The 19,190-nt window shown below is 34.2% G+C and overlaps 1 protein-coding gene across 2 annotated transcripts in view; it reads right to left on the minus strand.

Annotated features, from left to right (window-relative positions):
• LOC145243439 (sodium-coupled monocarboxylate transporter 2-like) overlaps window positions 1–17,089 on the minus strand; it is a 245,957-nt gene extending 228,868 nt beyond the window's left edge. The window contains exon 1 of one of the 2 annotated variants that reach the window (XM_080106330.1): window positions 16,878–17,089. The gene's annotated coding sequence lies outside the window, so the exon portion shown is untranslated. The remainder of the gene's footprint in view (window positions 1–16,877) is intronic. The other variant, XM_080106328.1, reaches the window with a different exon arrangement.
• Window positions 17,090–19,190: the final 2,101 nt, after the last annotated feature.

Below are 19,190 nucleotides of genomic sequence, written 5' to 3' on the forward strand. Positions count from 1 at the left end.
AATCCTCGCTAGCTTTTGTGTAAAAGTCAACTCTTAAGGAAAAGAACCCGATGTAAAAGACACACTACTGTGAATTTAATTGAATAATAATAATAATAATAATAATAATAATAATAATAATAATAATAATATTGAAGCTGCATATCTATAAGCCTTCTATCCCCTCCCTATCCCTCTCCCCAATTTCTCCATCACTGTCCTCTCAAAGAGTGATACCAAATAGCCAAGGCGGGTCAAGGAGGATGGAAAGACCGAGAAGAGAGTACTGACCAGACCTCTGCTGGATAAGTGTGAAGAGAACTGGGGCCTTGGCGGGTCTTATTGCCATTCAAACTCCAATGGCCGCTGCCAGTGAAAAATCAATGGTAAGCAGCTGTTGCGATAACGCAAATTAATTTGCAAATGTTACCGAAGGAGGCGGAGAGTACTGGAAACATGGGGAAACTTGTTGTCACTCAGATTCTAGGAACGCCACAGGTTGCTTACAAGGAGATCTTTGATGACCTGTGTGAAAGTTCCTTGTGAGCCAATGATAAGAATATCATTGATATAGTAGTGCAAGCTGATGTGAATGTGGAGGAAAAAGAAAAAGAGAAGGTCGAAAAATTACCAAGACTTGAAAAGGGAGAAAAAATATGGCGGAAGTTGTACTTGTTGTGATGGGAGGCCTGGGGAGTGTGACAAAATTATTTGTCAAGTGGGTTGAGAAAGTTGGTATCCAGTGAACTTTTGGAGTATTTTCAAAAGACTGCCTTGTTGGGAATTGCATAGAACTTGCTAAAAGCTTTTTTTCTACAAGGGAGTCACCACTTATGAAGGCCCGAAGGTCACTCGAGGATAAGTACTGGAAGACTAAGAAAAGAAGTTGTTGATAGCCTATGATTATTTGTTATGATCCGCTTATTAGCATAAAATCGGCAATAACAACCGCTTCACAAAATGTGGCTACGGAAAAATAATAGTAATACTATTAATAATAATATCAGCAACTGTATTTACACCTTTAGCTAAATCACCCCTCCCCACAAACGAGATTATACTTTTTTAATGATTACGTGGCAGAAAGAAATAAAAAAAACAGTTATTTTAAAATGTCGAATAGGAAATTATTTGAAAATGTCGAGTAGGAAATTATTTTAAAATGCCGCACATACATTTAAGGTTAAAATGATAATCATTTCCGGCACATTTTTACTTTTTAATTTTGTTTAATCGTTCAAAAGTAGGAAATTAAACAAGATACACGTAGAACATAACATTTTCGCTCGATTATTGACATTTATTTGATATGTTTCTATCAACGTTTGTCTAATTTTCGATTTTGTGCGGTTACCAGAGCTTATGGGGCAGCCATTTTTTAAAATTCTAACTGAACAGAATGGACACTGAACTCAAAACACGCTTTAAAATAAGGTTAAATATGAATAAACATCTAGTTAAGAAGACATCTATTTATTGCATATTTGTTTTTTTTTTTAAATCTCTTTTTATTCTGTCACAATCTCATTTTTATTTTTTGCAGGGATTGGTGACAGACAGAAAGACAGTGAGATTTATAAATTAGATAAAAAATATTAAATTTTCCTGAGACAAAGTATATTATTATTATTATTATTATTATTATTATTATTATTATTATTATTATTATTATTATTCTCAATCTGATGTTGTTTCCATAAAAGTTTACTCCTATATATCAGGTTGACAAGAAAGTTCTTATGATCGTTAACTTTTAAATTCAGATGAACATATTTCGGCTTAAGCAAACATTCATTGATCGAAATAAGCGCCATTAAAATCAACGCACTTTTTCCAACGCAAAACAAGTGTATTTATGTCAGTAATGTAAAACTCTTGCATTCTGATGGCGATAAAGTCGCTGAAGGCGTTTTTGATATCGCTTAAGTTTTTGAAGGATTTCTCACGCAGAAAGTTGTCGAGATAGTTGAAAGAAGTGTTAGTCGATAAGTGAGGGGTATGGAGAGTATGGCGGACGAGGCAGGGATTTCCAGCCAAATACGTTCAACTTCTGCAGAGTCGGCTTGACATCATGCAGTCAGGTATTGTCGTGGAGGAGTATTGGTCCTTTTATGTTGACTAAAGTTGGTTATTGTTGAAATTTCTGATGTATTTCATCCATTTTTTTTTTGTCAGTACTTCTTTGCCTTAATGGGTTCGTCTGCATTAAACAAAACTGTAATGGATCAGACCGCTCGTAGATCACCAAACAGTTAGAAGAACCTTCTTTTGATGCAACTCTGGCTTTAGGAAGGGTCGTGAAGTTTCGTCGGCGAATAATCACTAAGCGGAGCGTCACCGGTTGTCCTACAAACCCCACTTTTAATCGCAAGTCACAACTCAGTCGTTCTTGTTGCGTAAAAGAAGGGAAGATAACACTTCATAACGGCGTCTCTTTTTGCTGTTGTTCAATTCGTGAAGCACCCATTTATTAAGTTTTTTTTTGTGTTTTAAATCCGTCGCAAGAGGTTGGAAATCTTCGTATACGTTACATCTAATTCAGAAGCAAGTTCTAAAATCGTCGTGCGTGGATTAGCTTCGAATAATTAATTAAGGCTCTTAATTAATCGTCGTCAACATCCGATGGTCGACCACTACGCTTATCATCTTCAAAACTCTCGTCGCCGCCACGAAATTTTTTAAACCATAATTGTGATGTGTATTCTGTAGTGGTTCCTGAGCCAAAGGCTTCGTTGATATCGTGGGCTGTTTCAGCAGCTTTTAAGCCTAGCTTGACTTGAAATAAAAAAAAATGTGCGAATTTGCTTTTTTTCCATCTTGCATTCAACGTTCTGAAAAGAAGACATAATTGTTTTAAAACGATTGTAATTTAAACGATTAGATAGGGCACATAACGCTCTTTAAAATGATATAAAACGTAAAGGTATTATAACGAAAACTTTGAAAACTTTTAAACTTTGAAAAGACATTTGAAATCAAAATTAAAAATTCCACAAAAGCCCTCTTGTCAACCTAATATTTTGATCACACAAAATACATGCTTAGATTGAGTTATGTTTGAACATTTTCTATAGAAATTGTTTTAATTAGTCGTGATTTTTTGAAATGGAAATCGCTTTAGACAAGTTTTGAAACGACTTGACATATGAATTTCGAAAGACGAGAGATGCGTGTAGATCTTAGTTTTGAAAAGACCAAGGTTATAGGTAAGAGGTAAACACTCAACAGAAAGAAAGTGCCACAACCGTGCGGTTTTTGGGAAGAACCTACAGGAATAGGAAGCTGTACTAAAAATGAGGTATCTAACCAGCGAATTTAGATGAACGATTCAAACGAGCTGGAACAAAAGAAGCAGAGAATAGATCAGACAATCCGGAAGGACGCATGACAACAACATCACGTCTGTGAGAAAGAAGTTGAAGAGAAGAAGAATGAGTGGGGACAATAAAATTTGCAAGTGACGCTGATAAGGTGATCCATTTCTTACTCAATTTCGGGCACTTTCACTCTCTCTTACAGTATGTTGTTTTATCTCCCACTCTTATTCTTTACTAGCCTGAGTGCGCGGCGTTGCCCGGGTGTTTGGAGGTGTGTGTTGAGGAAAAAAAAAGTGGCTAGAACCCGTATCACGAAGGAGGAAAAGAAAGTAAAAAAAAGTGATATCTTTGCGGTTGAGCCCATCGCCAAACCAGAAGTGACGTAGGTTTAAATTAAGGCTAGTCAATCGAAAATAGCGCATGACTTACGAAATATCGGCGAAAAAAGCGATCCCCTCCCTGTAGAAAAGTGCTCAGTTGAGAGTGAAGGAATTAATGTTTTTAGCAAATTTTTTCATATTTGTCGTCCGAAGTGTCGTGCTTCAAAACGATACCGATTTTGTGAAAATCCGTTGCCTCTGTCGAAAGGTTTAGGCAAAAATACAAATGAACATACATACATACATACATACATACATAATCACTTTTTCCTTCCCCCCCTCTCTCTCTCTGTCTTTCTCTTTGTCTCTCTCTCTCTACTTACCTGTTTTGTAACAGTCGAATTTAATAAAGAAATGAAAGAATGAAAAGATTGGAATGTTTTGCTACAAACAATTGGAAATTCTATAAAGCGTGTAGCTTGTTACGCTCAGCCTTTGCGAAGGACATCGGTAGAGTACATGTGACAGTTTTAGTAAAAACAATTTTAATCATTGTTAATAAAAACAATTTAAATCATTGTTAATAAAAACAATTTAAATCAGTGTTAATAACAACAATTTAAACCGGCTCATAGGTCCCTGGATCTCAATGTTAATAACAGAACATGGGCTATTCTCTCGTTTAATGCATCATGTATAGAGAGAGGTAACAGAATAAACGTGCAAAAGACAACGCGAAACAACCGAGGTACAGTTTACATAGAAATAATTTAGCATCAAATAAAGTAAACGGATATATTGGATAAGACAAAAATAAAGATGAAATACTGTTATATTGAAATATGGTTTCGTCTACTTTATAACCAAACATAAATCATCTACAAACAACATAATCTAGACATTAAACGAACTCTCATTAATAATTTCTCAAACTACATCGTCGATAAGCAGATAAAAGAATTTAGCCGGAACAACAAAAAACACTAACATCACCACCGCTTCTTCTTCTTCTTCTTCTTCTTCTTCTTCTTCTTCTTCTTCTTCTTCAATAACAACAACAACAACAACAACAATTGAAGAAGAAGAAGAAGAAGAAGAAGAAGAAGAAGAAGAAGAAAAAAAAAACGAAAAAAAATGAAAGTCACAAGATCCAATGGGACATGGATATACAAACAAATAAACCCATCCAAGCAAGAAGACCGGATGTTATTCTAGTTAACAAGAAGGAAAAAACCTGCCAATTGTAGATTTTGCCGTTCTTGCAGACAGCAGAGTGAAGATAAAGGAGACTAAGAAGCAAAGCAAATACACAGAACTGGTCAGAGAGCTTAAAGGGATCTGAAAAATGAAGAAGTAAAGATAACACCACTAATAGTAGGATCACTAGGAGCAATACCAAAAAGATTTGAAAAAAGAATGGAAGAGATTGGAATCAGAGGGATGGCAGAGAAGATACAATGAATTTCAATAATGAAAACTGCAGAAATATTAAGGAAAATCCTTGAATGTGGAAACTAACACAACACATAAGCTACACACAAACTGGACACAGAAACGGCTACAGATGCAAAACACAAAAGGACATCACATGGAATAATGAAAACTGAAACTTTAGAATTGTAAGATACCGCCCCCACTTTTTAAATTTTTTGTGAGTGTCACCATAAACACCATAAACAGGCAGCACACCAAATAATGAGAGTCAAGGAGGATTGAAAGACAGGAGAGAAAGCAATAGCCAAACCTCTACTGGCAAAGAGGACTGAGGCTTTTGGGAGGCTTATTGCCACCCAAATTCCAGTGAAGATCAATGGTTGCCGCAAACGAAAAAGCAATGGTAAGCGACTGTTTCGATCATACAAATTCTTTTGCAAAAGTTATCGAAAGAGGTAGAGAGTACTGGACATCTGAGGAGCCTTGTTGTCACACAGACTCCAGGGAACCCCACAAGTTGTTCTCAAAAAGCAATCTTTGATAGTGACTTGTGTGACTACTCCTAGTAAATAAATTATAATGATTATGAGAATTTTTTAAAACCTCTTAGAAGCATCTTTAAGAATTTTAAAACTTTGAATAAACAGACAAAATGTCTTTGAAACCACATTAAAGTGCAAATATTTTATTAAAAAAACATTAGAATTTTTAAAAATCTGACATTTTTCCTATTAATTTCGGATAGTAAACTATCCAAAACCACAGAAAGAAAAGATATTTAAATTTCGTAAATTTCCTTGGCTTCTGTTGTTATTATCTAGGCTATGCGTATAGATTATTGCACGCTGTAGTAATGATAACATCTATCTAATTTTTCTATGCACTATTTTCTATTAACTTTTCTATGCGCGCGGTCGCGCCAATATAATTAAAGAGTATACACGTTATTGTAACAAATGAATGCTAATTATAGAGTAGACAAAAAGTGATACAAAATAACATATACAAACACATTTTCTTGATTGAGAAAATCTCTAAACTCCGATTCACCATAAATTAAAAAAAATTAAAACAGTTAACTAATAACTACGAAATAATCTGGCGTTCAACAACAGTTTACTAAAAACTAGTAATGCTGTATGTGTGTTCAAATGCGCAATGGGTAAATGTGTCTTTACAAATGATAAATATATTATCATTAGAACAAGTATCCGTCGCTGCCTAACATACCATCTCACCTCCACTTTCAACAGCGCAATGGTAAGAAACGCTAACTACCGCCTAAGCGTAGGAGTTTCAATCCGGGCTTGAGGTAGTTGTTTTTCTGGCTGCACTGATGAGCTGGAAGACAACGAAACTGTATATGGATGACTATATATATATATATATATATATATATATATATATATATATATATATATATATATATATATATATATATATATATATATATATATATAAGCGAAAATGGGCGTATGTATGTATGTATGTTCGCTTTTTGTGTATGTCTGCAAAAGGCTTTTTTTCCGGCGGGTTCTCGAGGCCTTCGCTCATTTTTAAAACTTTTTATATGCTGTCTAAATGATAATACTTACGAGTTAACAACGGGGGTTGTCTGTCTATTTAATTTGCCCGACTTTGAAACGTTAAATATTCGACATTTTCGGATCGCCGCGTGTTGCTTTCGTTTTTCAGTATAAAAAAGCGAAACTCAATTCGAATCTTTGGCCCACGGCCAGTGGTTTCCAGAAGCAATGTAATGTTTGGTCAATGTCGGCTTATCATCATCATATCAGACGGTTGCTTTCATTTCGAGACGAGACACTCCTCTTATAAACGGGGGAGCTAGTTTAAAGTTGGGTAAAAACAAACAAACAAACCGGGTTATTGACCCCATTAAAAACTGTTCCGCAGAAAATGTCAACTGCTGAATAGCTATTGATTACGTCGTCGTAACGCTCGCACAAAATGTTAACTCTACGACTTCCACTTGAGGTCATTAAGTGCGGGCGCATGTCAATTCTCTTCTTACTTAAATAAATTCAAACTTCTTTCAGTAACTCATTATTGCTGGCCGAACGGCTAACGTGTCATGCTTTTTCACATTTTATTTTCCAACTTCGCCCCAGGACTTCGGGTTCGATCCTATCTACTTACTAAAACTCCCCCCCATGTTTTTTTTTTATTTAAGAGCACACACACATCGAAACACCCGGGAAACGCCGGGTACCCCGCTAGTCTATATGTATAAAAGCGAAAATGTGTATGTGTTTGTGTGTATGCGTGTTTGTATGTCTCGCAAAAACTTTCGACACGGGTCACGGATTTTCACGAGATCGGTATCATTTTAAAGTTCCAACCTATTATCTAAAGGTTTTGTGTTCGAATCGTGGTGTGAGATGTCTTTTTTTATTTTTAAAGTTTTAATATTGAAACAGGGTTATTTAAGCCAGTGTTTTTTTTGGTGGTTTTATTTTTCAAATTTTTTAAAGAAGTTTTAACGCTCGTTTTTCTGTTTTGTTTTTCGCGTTTTCTTTTTGTTTTTGTTTTTCCGATTTTTACATTTAACATCGTTAGTTTACCTTACGTTGGGGTGTATTTTTTTGATTTCTTAAAGTTTTAACATTTTAATATTTAAAAATATTTACTTCGCTTATTCTTATGTTTTGATTACCCCCGCCAGAGCATACACACCTCTAAACACCCAGGCAACGCCGGGTACCCCCGCTAGTATTATATAAAAGACAAAATGTTCATGTGTTTGTATGTCTGCCAAAAACTTTCGACACACGCGACGGATCCTCACGAGATCTGTATCGTTTTGAAGCTCTGCATCTCGGACGACAAATATCGAAAAATTGGTCCAAAATATCTATTCTTTTCACCGTCAACAGGAGAGGGTCACTTTTTTCGTTGCAATTTTTGGAAGTCATTCAAACCTTGCGTAAATGACATCGTATAAAGGACGGTATGTCGACCGCCCGTGACGTTACTATCGCAATGGATGCATTGAAAAGATCGTTTGTTTTGTTCACCTCTTTTCCTCTGGTGCGTTACTACTTCTAATTTTTTTTTTTCGTTCGCAATTTTGCTTTCTGTTTATTTGCTCAACAAGCACCCTTACACACACCTCCAAACCGTTTTTCTTAAACAGGCTATTTTTTTAAGTTTTAACATTTAAACAGGGTTAAGAGCTTTGTGTTTGCCCTAACATTTATCTTATTTTGAGGCTTACGTAATGTAACTTTTTCGTTTCAAAACAAAATTACATTTTCGTGTTTTTTTTTTCATACCTTTCTTCACATGGGCTGCCTAATGCATCTAATTTTAGTTTTTTCTGGAGGTTGCTTAATATCCTTACTACACTACTTCTCTCTCCACTCGGGCAACGCCGTGTACCCCCGCTAGTATATATATATATATATATATATATATAGGTATATATATATATAGGTATATATATATATATATATATATATATATATATATATATATATATATAGGCATATTTATATGTATAAAAAAAAAGGAGAACGTCTACCTAAAACCACTAACCTAGTTCTAAAACAGATCCTTTGTTTGATAAAATGCATGCCCATTGGCTGATAGGAAGGGGCGCGGTGGATACTAGAAAGCTGATTGGCCAACTAGAAATCCTCAACATATATAAAAACAAGAAGCAACCACAGAATTCGCGCATAAGCCTGACGAATCCTATAGTTGGATGAAACGCAGAATATTCAGTGTAGCTTAATCGCCATATATATTTTATAAATTACTAACTAGCTCTACCTACGTATTGAGCACTTTTGAAGTAAATACTTAAATTTACGCATAAATCTATACTTTCGTATATTAAATTTATGTGAATAAATGAAGAAGTTATATATATATATCACTTGTAACTATATATATATATATATATATATATATATATATATATATATATATATATATATATATCACTTGTAACTAAAGATATAAGGTTAAAGCCAACAACCTCATCTTCTGAAATAAACAGGTTAGCTTATGAACTCAAACTGATAATACATATTTATTTACAATATATATATATATATATATATATATATATATATATATATATATTACCTGGGGGGGCACCAATTATCAAGGCCCGAAGGCCACTCAGGGATAAGGCTTATTGCGTGTACAGTAGTCAATGAGATAGTATTGTAGTAATCATTAGTATTGGGGGTTTTGATAGAGTGTTTTACTTAAGGGGGCGGTTTTTCAGGAGTTTGTTTATGTTGGACATGAAGACGTCCAAGTTGTAGTCAGGTGCGAAACAGGCAAGCGCAGAGAGTTCCACTGGCGTGCAGTTCTAAGAAAGAAGCTTTTCTCATGGAATCTGCGTTTAGATTTAGGCACAGACAAAGAGTGGAGAAAATTATATATATATATATATATATATATATATATATATATATATATATATATATGGCATTTTAACATTTAAACATTTAGGTACAAGGCCATTTAAAATGTGCAAAATGGGTGTCCTTGGTCATCGTTTGTAACATGACTAAAAAGTGTCTATCCTTCTTTTAAATAGTATCATCAATCCAATATACCACGTTTATTCCAGGGACACTCCTACTTACAGTTCCCTTAATCAGTAAAAAAAATAAAATAAAAATAAAATAAAAATAAAAAATAAAAAATAAAAAAAACAGATCTTAATTTAAAGTCCGGATAAAAATGTAATCCTTCAAATAGTAAAGAAAAATAGGTGACTAAAAAGTTATAAAATTCATCATTCAACTTCAAAATTCAGAATAAACAATCTTTACAAAGAAAGAAAGAAGCAAAAAAAAAATGACTATAACCGTTGTTGTCATGGCAACAAATTTCGTCACGCACTACTTAAATCTATTTGCTAGGCTATCTTTACTACTTTCTTATTTACCTTGTCTAACGAGTAGCGTCCGAAAATATATTGCTATTATTCGTCGTCGACCATCATATTTTTTTTTGTCCCAATCCAGGATTCCCTATAGTAGAAGCTATTTTATTATTTGTGCACATTTTTTTCTTCTGCAAAACTAAGACAGGAAGAAAAGTTTTATGTCGTGAATCATGTAGGCGAATTATTCAACAAGTTTGCTATCACATTTTTCTTGCTTTCGCTCGCATGAAAGTAGGTTGAATAGAAAGGAAGAAGAAAAAAGTAGACGAGAAAAGAAAGTATGTAAAAGAAACTGCGAACAGAAAAGACAAACAGACATTATAAGCAGTTGTGGACATCAAGTTAACTCACAAGTTTCTAAATATGTTGGGGGTACATAATCGAATTGACGGGGAAACAAAACAGGTATCACACACACGCACTATCTATAGAAATAGCGTATTATCTATATCAGTCCCGAGAGTTAAAAAAAAAATCTTTTAACTGAAATAAATAATGTACTAACCTACCATACAATAGCTCTCTTTAGTCTATACATTCAACGGTTGAGCTGATATTTAACACTGCAGTATTTGGCGTATCAAAATTCCCGTATTTCGACTTTACCTGTATTTACTACTTGTATAACCCGTCTACGGCGTTGCCCGGTGGAAGTATAACACAAAACCAGAACAGATTATGCAATTGACCGCCTGCGAAAACAAATTAAATTACGGTTGTTAGTGAGGCGCCATTGCTGGCCACTGAAACATCTGGTGGTTACTGGCGATTAGTGCTAGTTTGGGGTGATTACTTGCGAGCCTGGTGGATCCTGGCGTTCACTGGCGGACACTGGTAGGCACTAGCTGCCTTTGCAAGTGAAACGTGGAACTCACAGGCGACCATGAGTAGTGTCAGTCTCCATTGAAATGCTCTTAACTGAAATCGTCTATCTTCAACTGTCGGGAACTGGTATACACTGTCTGTCACTAGCGGACATGAAATCGACTTTGATTACTGTCACTTCTTCACAAGAGAGGGCACTGCCAAGCAGGGGTGACCACTGGCGGGCACAACACATTTCTTCAAATGTTGAGCACAGTCATTTAATGGCGGGGACCATCATCTATGGCCTTCATTGATCATTTAAGGTGGTTACTTTCACTTGATATGAGTGGAAGGAAAATAATAATATTAACAACAATAATACTAATAGTACTATCACTACCAGTACAACATACAACAACAACAACCCCAACAACAACAACAACAATAATAATAATAATAATAATAATGATAATAATAATAATAATAATAATAATAATAATAATAATAATAGCGTAATTGGAGAAAAAGAGAGCCGTTTTTCTATTTAGTAATAAAATGTTTAGTTGAAAGAATTATACAGTTATAAAAAGCAGTAGCCCTAATGCAAATCAGCACCCCACAACAAGAAATTACACTATATATGAAATCTATCATATAAAGGGCAAGGTCTTGTGTGTTTGTATGTTTGTATGTCCGGCTAAAAGTAAAAAACATTAATCAAAGTCCCACAAAGTTTATATTTTCTGGATTGTTCTTGCCACAAATATATAATATCTAAAACTTAGAAAATAATATTTACATTAAAAAGAAATAGTAATCGTAAATAAATTACATGAGTGGAGGCGAAAAAGAGGGTTGCGGAGAGAAAAAATGGGGGATAGGAAAAGAGAGAAAAATAAAGAAAAAGCTGGAGTTAGGATAAGAAAAAAAGTTTTAATCTTATGTTTCACACAATGATTTCTATTTAGATTTTTATGCTCTTGGACAAGGCCAAGTAACATTGCTAGTATATATATATATATATATATATATATATATATATATATATATATATATAGATATATATACATATATAAGTGTGTGTGTGTGTGTGTGTGTGTGTGTGTGTGTGTGTGTGGAGAAAATGTTTGAATCCATATATCCTTTCTTTATCTATGAGTTAAATTGTAGGGTTACGTAAATTGTTCAAAAGGAAAGCTTTGAAATAAAAGGAGTTGCCTATTCTTATCCCTTGTATTGGCTCAAGTTGTCTATGACTTCTCATTGCAAATTGACTCAAATAATGTCAATTCAGATACTAGTGATTGTGCAACAGTTACTTTCATATCTGTTGGAGAATGAACAAACTCATATTGTTCCAGTAATATCTAGTATCGGTGGCTAATCATCACATAATCGTACACACACACACACACACACACACACACACACACACACACACACACACACACACACACACACACACACACACACATATATATATATAGATATATAGATATATATCAATAATTATATTTAGTCCTATTGACATTTACATTTCATGCTTACTGTGGATAGTGACAATTTATTCGAATCAAGTTACAAAATCAAACTGACTCCATTGGCTAGTACGTTTCTTATGACGCGTTTATTTTGTTTGATGAAGCATTTTTGAAGATAGCAGAATGCACTGGTTAATTATATCCTGTTTTATTATTTTAGGAATATTTAGAGTTGGCACACAAAGTGTCATAAATGGCTGGAAAAAACCATTGCATTTCCTATCGAATTCTTATGCTCAGCCACAGCGTTCTTGAATAAGCTTGGTCTTTCCCGATCAGACTGAAGTTAATAAACGAAGAAAATACTTATCTATATCTGCAGTAGCATTAATAGTGCAATCCCGCGTTGACGGCGCTCAAGCGAAGTCTAGTAATATTGTGAAATATTGTTGGAGACCTGGTGATAATGCTATGCGGCCCCGAAAACATATTCGAACACAGGTTCATTATCTGATGAAAACTTTGTCGAATTCAATGCTGCTGTACATGTAGCAGTTTGGTATAAATTTCATAAGATCTTTAACTCACTCCACGCCAGTCATGGCTAAGTTTTTTTCCTCTAAAATTGAAAATGGCCCTGTATAATTTTGAATTTTTGAACCTTTAATTTCCTTGCCTGATGAGATATGATCGAAACGGTCTGCATATCGGAGCAAGATATGATTGTATTTACATAAAGAATAATATATATATATATATATATATATATATATATATATATATATGTATACACACAAAAATCGATTTTATCCATTTTTGGCCAGAAATTTGGCGATTAAGGGGTCAAAGTTCAACGATTTGACCTTTGAGAACTCTACCAAACCCCTCCGACAATTTTGGGTCTAAACACTTGAAATTTTAGATATAGGTTCGTTGGACATGGATCTAACTTAATAACTTGAGTTGAGCCCAAAACACTAAATTTTTAAGGGGTCAAAATAAGGATCAAGGTTAAAAAGAATTGGCCTTTTTTGTTGCTCAACATCCATCTCCAAATATCCGGGCAGCGCCGGGCACCCATGCTAGTATAAATATAAAAGTATATATATATGACTCATATATTAAAATGTATCTGTATACACACACACGCACACACACATACACACACACACACACACACACATATATATATATATATATATATATATATATATATACAAATATATATATATAAATATATATAATACACACATATATATATACATATGTTACTTTTATTGTAAGTAAGAAAAACATTAAATAAATAAAAATGAGATAGGATACACCGAGAATTCGAACCTGGAAAACAAGATTCGGAAATAGGTCGGGAAGAGATTTAGGAAGGAATTCGCATTGTTTAGTTTTAATGTAAAATAGAAGATATGTTTTTTTGAAAAGGAATTTGATGATTCAATTCATTTTATGAAAATTGAATTGAAACAAGGTCAGTTAGAAAAACGAACAATAGCAAATTTAAATATGTTGGAAAATAGTTCAGGTTGAAAATAGATTAGAGAGTTCTCGTCTGCAGACATGTGTGAACAGTGCATGTTTTAGCCATGTGAGTTCAGGACCACGTGAGAAGAGCACATTCTTGGACATGTGCATAACGTCATGACTGGGGGATGAGTTCTCAATATAGTTGACTAGATTTAGTGAGACAGGGAGAGAGTTGGACAGATTGGAGACAGGAGAATAGAGTCCGGATCGAATCCCCCCTATATATATATATATATATATATATATATATATATATATATATATATATATCTCGTTAGTAAACATTCTAAAACCACATACATATGTATATATATATATATTTGTGTATATATATTATATATATATATATACATATCGTTTTTCAACATTCCCAAACCACACACACACACACACACACACACACACACACACACACACACACACACACACACACACACACACACACACATATATATATGTATGTATGTGGTTTTAGAATGTTTACTAACGATATATATATATATTTATAAACTGTATCAATTGATTCATTGCAGATTAGTAAATATCAATATGTTACTAAAGATACGTCATAACAAAATGAAAATTATATCATCAAACGACTGCCTTAAGGTTAGTTATTGCCAAAGATTTTATTCAAATTCATGCGATATTCCCGAAGTTATTACATTTTATTCTTTATTGGGAAAGTTCCACTGTCCATCGCTTTATTGCAGATCTCTTAAAATGTTGTTTTAGGGCAAAAATACAATGTCTTATCTTGCGAACTTTACTTTTTATCATATTTTTCTGTCAAAGAATAATAAACAAAAGCATATCCTAGGTATTAGTTTCATATAAATGAATCGACATATCCACCATTTTTTTTAAATAACTTAAAACAACCTTTTGACCCCCGAGGAAGTCAATTTTGATCTTAAAAGGAGTTATGGCTCTAGCAACATCAACTATGTTCCTCCACAAAGCATCTTTTGAAATAAATTGCCCTCCTCTCTCATAAACCCCTCCTTTTTATATTGACCAGAAATATTCAATGGGGTTATGGTCTGGAGAACACGCTGGTCAGGTCATGAAAGTTTCCCCAACGAATACCATAGATTCAAGGAAGGCTGCAGTCGACCCAAACAGAATAGGATGGTACATTGTCATGTATAAAACTCATCTGAAAGCGACGTGACAATAGTAGGTCATCTAGTCATGTCGACAAATGATTATCCAAAAAGGCTGTTTACGCATTGCTTGTAAGCTTTACATCTTCTGCCACTCGGCATGGTCCAACCAACTTATCCCTAATGATTCTCGCCCAAAATATGATGCCTCCACCTCCTTGTTGCCGATGAACTCTGTAACAGGTCGGAGTTCCGTTCGGGTTTCAAACTTTGGTTCATTTATCCGGACCGTCAAGAATAGCATGCGCCTCATCCCTAAATAGGACCTGTTGAAAATCCATTTTCATGTAATTCTGTGTCCAAGCCATTCGTTTTTCCCAACGTTGTTCGCTCAATGGAGGCCTTGAAAGATGTTCCTTATAGTCTCATTCAACACATTGTATCCGGCATGTCTGGATCTTGGAGCGATTCCAGCTTTTTCAAAAATGGAAGCACTGGTGCTGTTTGTGTTTCGGTTAACTTCCCTAGGAATTTTCCGAATACCACGATATGAAAGGTTTCTCCTGGTTCCCTTATTTTTTTTTTATTTGAATGAGGCTAAGGTTCTTGGATCCGTTTCCAGCTCCGTGGCTAAATCTTTGATGGATAATCCTTCTGCGAGTCCAGCAACTATCCTTTCCTTTTCGACAACCTTTAATCGCCTGATTTTTTGGCATTTTAAGAAATCTGCAATAAAACGATGGACAGTAAAACTTCTTTGATAATAAATAAAATGCCATAACTTCGTGAATATTGTATGAATTTGAATAAAATTTGGGGAAATAACTGAACTTAAAGCGGCCGTTTGATGGTACAATTTTCATTGTTTTGTGACATATACTTAGGGAAATATTGATATTTTACTAATCTGCAATAAAGCGATTGATACAGTATATATATATATAAATATATATATATATATATATATATATATATATATATATATATCGTTAGTTAACATTCCAAAACAAGATGTATTTAATTCACACTCATGATAGTTTATTCATATTTTATGAAGTACTTCTACCGGTGTTTCGTTAAATATCTGAAGGCCACTAAACAATTCATCAGAGACAAAAGTTTATTTTTCATAAAATAGTTGGAAAGGTACTTTTCTTTGGAACCAAAAACGATTTAGCAAAAAAAAAAAAAAAAAAAAAATTGATAAAAGGAGAGGGAGACATTAAAAGTTCGCAGAAACATAAGAAAAAAAAAAAACAAAAATATTTAGTTATTGAAGTGTTTATAGGCACCTACCTTAAAGAAAAAACATTGAATATAGCCCATTTATTAAATTAAGATAAACAAACATGTATATAAATATGAATAGAATGATTATTAGAGTTAAATTAAAGAGAGGATTAAATTGTGTGTATGTTTGTCAGAGAGAGAGAGAGAGAGAGAGAGAGAGAGAGAGAGAGAGAGAGAAAGAGAGAGAGAGAGAGAGGGGGGGGAGGAGGGGGGGGGGCGAGACAAACAGACAGACAGACAGGCAGACAGAAGAGAGACGGTCTATGCGAGAACGCGAAGACATCCGTTCAATAAGAATATTAAAACTGAATATTTCAGTATTGCGTCATTGTACGTGTGTATAACAATATGAAAAAGAAAGAAAAATACTCCGTGGAGAAAGAGAGACAAAGAAAGAAAGAGAGTGGGGGAGAGAAAAGGATGGTGGGGAGAGAAGGAGAGAGAGAGAGAGAGAGAGAGAGAGAGACAGACAGACAGACAGACTCAGAAAAACAAACAAACAGGTCAAGCGCTATGAACGTATTGGGACAGCGGTTAATATATATATATATATATATATATATATATATATATATATATAGAAAGAGAAATAAAGAAAGAGAGAGAGAGTGTCCTTTTTTCTTTTACTTCGAAATCTTTTTTATATAATTATTGAATAACAACGCGTTTAATCTTACCTTAAGTTTCACCTGGCGGCGGCGTTGATTAGAGTTGTCAACTGCTGGCCGTGACGAGAAGAAAAAAAAAGTTGATTTTAAAAACGGAAATGAGAATAACACTTGTTACTTGTTAATTAGCGTTTCTAGTTCTTTTCTTATCCCTATTTGTTCGTCTTTCTCACTTCCGTTGTCTCTCTGTCCTTTCAGCCAACACGTTTAGATTATTATTTACTTGTTTTTTATTTACATTTCATATATATATATATATATATATATATATATATATATATATATATATACAGAGAGAGAGAGAGAGAGAGAGAGAGAGAGAGAGAGAGAGAGAGAGAGAGAGAGAGAGGAAGAGTGAGAGGAAGAGAGAGAAAGAGAGAAGGGAAAGAACAAAAACGATCACCTGTCGAGTTTAACTTAAACGTTTAACAACCGCTATTATATCAACTTCAGTTGGGGAAAACAAGAAAAAAATAAGCCAAAAGACAATGACGTTTCTTTCTCTCTTTCTTTCTCTCTCTCTCTCTCTCTCTTTCTCTCTCTTTTTCGCTTTGTCTCTCTCTTGCTTTCCTTATATTGTCAACTTCAACTGTTGCCGTCGCTGCAGGTATTACGAACAGGATAATAAGGTTAATACCTGCATGCGTAAGGTGTTATTTTCATAATTTAAAGGGACAGATAAAAACAAAACAAGTTAAACGTGTAAGTAATTAAATTACTGTGACATTAAAATAGTAGTTATTTAAAGGTAGCTATTAGACGTGTGTTTAATTCCGTCCGGTCGTAATGAAATACGATAGAAAAATATGCATAATTATCAACACATGTTATTATAATGGAGCTGATGTGTCAGTAACTGAAACTGCATCACTATGAACTATTCCTGAAAACTTTAAAATAGAACCCCAAAATCTTTGATTTCTGTACGGCAGGATTATTCGCTGTTGCCTACAGTATAGATAACAAAAATTACCACAGGACTGCTTTACTACAGATTACAACATGGTTACCTTCAATGTTAAAAAATACTTGTCATAAACCGTTTCGACAAGTATTCTCTAGTACTACCAGATCAGTCTGTCTGAGGATATCGGGTTTTCTGACTTAAATTCGTGAAACGTTGTTTTTCGCTTTTTCTTTGCAAAACTCAATCATGTTTTGTAAAGCCAAAAATATAAAGCAATATTTTTCGTGTACAAAACAACGAAACTAAACACAATGAATAACTACTTTAAGAGATAAAGAAATTAATGCATAAACACTTTTTCCAAAGTGACTGAACCCGAAAAAGATTGATGTGCCGCAAAACAAAACAACCAAGAACTTGTTTAATATGTTTTATTTATTTATTAATTTTATTTTTTTGTTTATTTATTATGAATAAATATTTGAAAATAAAAAAAAGAACTTAAAGTATAAAATCTTTTCTCCCAAATTCCCGGGTCGGCATTAAATAACTCGAAAAATAAAACAACCAAACCGAATCCGATAGATAATCCAACATAGTTCATTCAACTAATCATTTTAAATCCTCTCATAATATCATTGAGCTTTTAGCTGTCAATCATTCAATCTCGTAAAGCTTTATCCTTGAGTGGCCTTTTGCTTTCATAACATTAATAGTGGCATGCAACGACGTGCAGAGGGGGTGTGCTAGCGATGCGCAAAGCAGTTGCCCTTTTTACTACTGTATTAAAAGTACCCTTTTCAAAAGAATGTATCATAGGCCTGTGCCCCAATATTACTATATTTTTGCCGTTTTTTTTTCACTTGAGCGTCTGCTCTGAAAAAGTTCTCTGTACATCATTGATGGCATGCAAATTTCTGGCAATTCCTTGGTGATGCTCGATGCCAACTCCTTGATTGTATGCCTCAAAGATTAAGTATAAGTCCGAGCACGAGAAATATGAGAACAGGAGATAGTTTGAATATGGGTGGAAGTCCTCCACCCCAATTTGGTTTCATCCATCCCCTCTGCACGCCATTACCCATTAATGAAAAATGAAACGTAGAAATAGAAGAACATGAATATGTAACGTCTTTTAAGACTAGGTCTCTCTTCCGTACACACACTCTCGCTCTCTACCTCTTCCTCTGAGTACTCATTCTCGCGACTTCTCTCTTTCTTTTTCTCTCTAGCAATTCATTCAATATAATAGAAAATAATAAAAAAAAACAAGAAACAAAAATTTCCCCCATTCTCTACCTGTGTCTAAATCTAAATGCAAATCCCATGAACATTTCTTTCCTAGAAGTGCCCGTCTGATTTCCAGCTGAATACAACACGGTTGTCTTCAAGTCTAATGTAAACAAGTTCTTGTT

The sequence above is a fragment of the Euprymna scolopes genome, chromosome 22, assembly GCF_053919585.1.
Source record: "Euprymna scolopes isolate OS-2025 chromosome 22, ASM5391958v1, whole genome shotgun sequence".
Classification (NCBI taxonomy): domain Eukaryota; kingdom Metazoa; phylum Mollusca; class Cephalopoda; order Sepiida; family Sepiolidae; genus Euprymna; species Euprymna scolopes.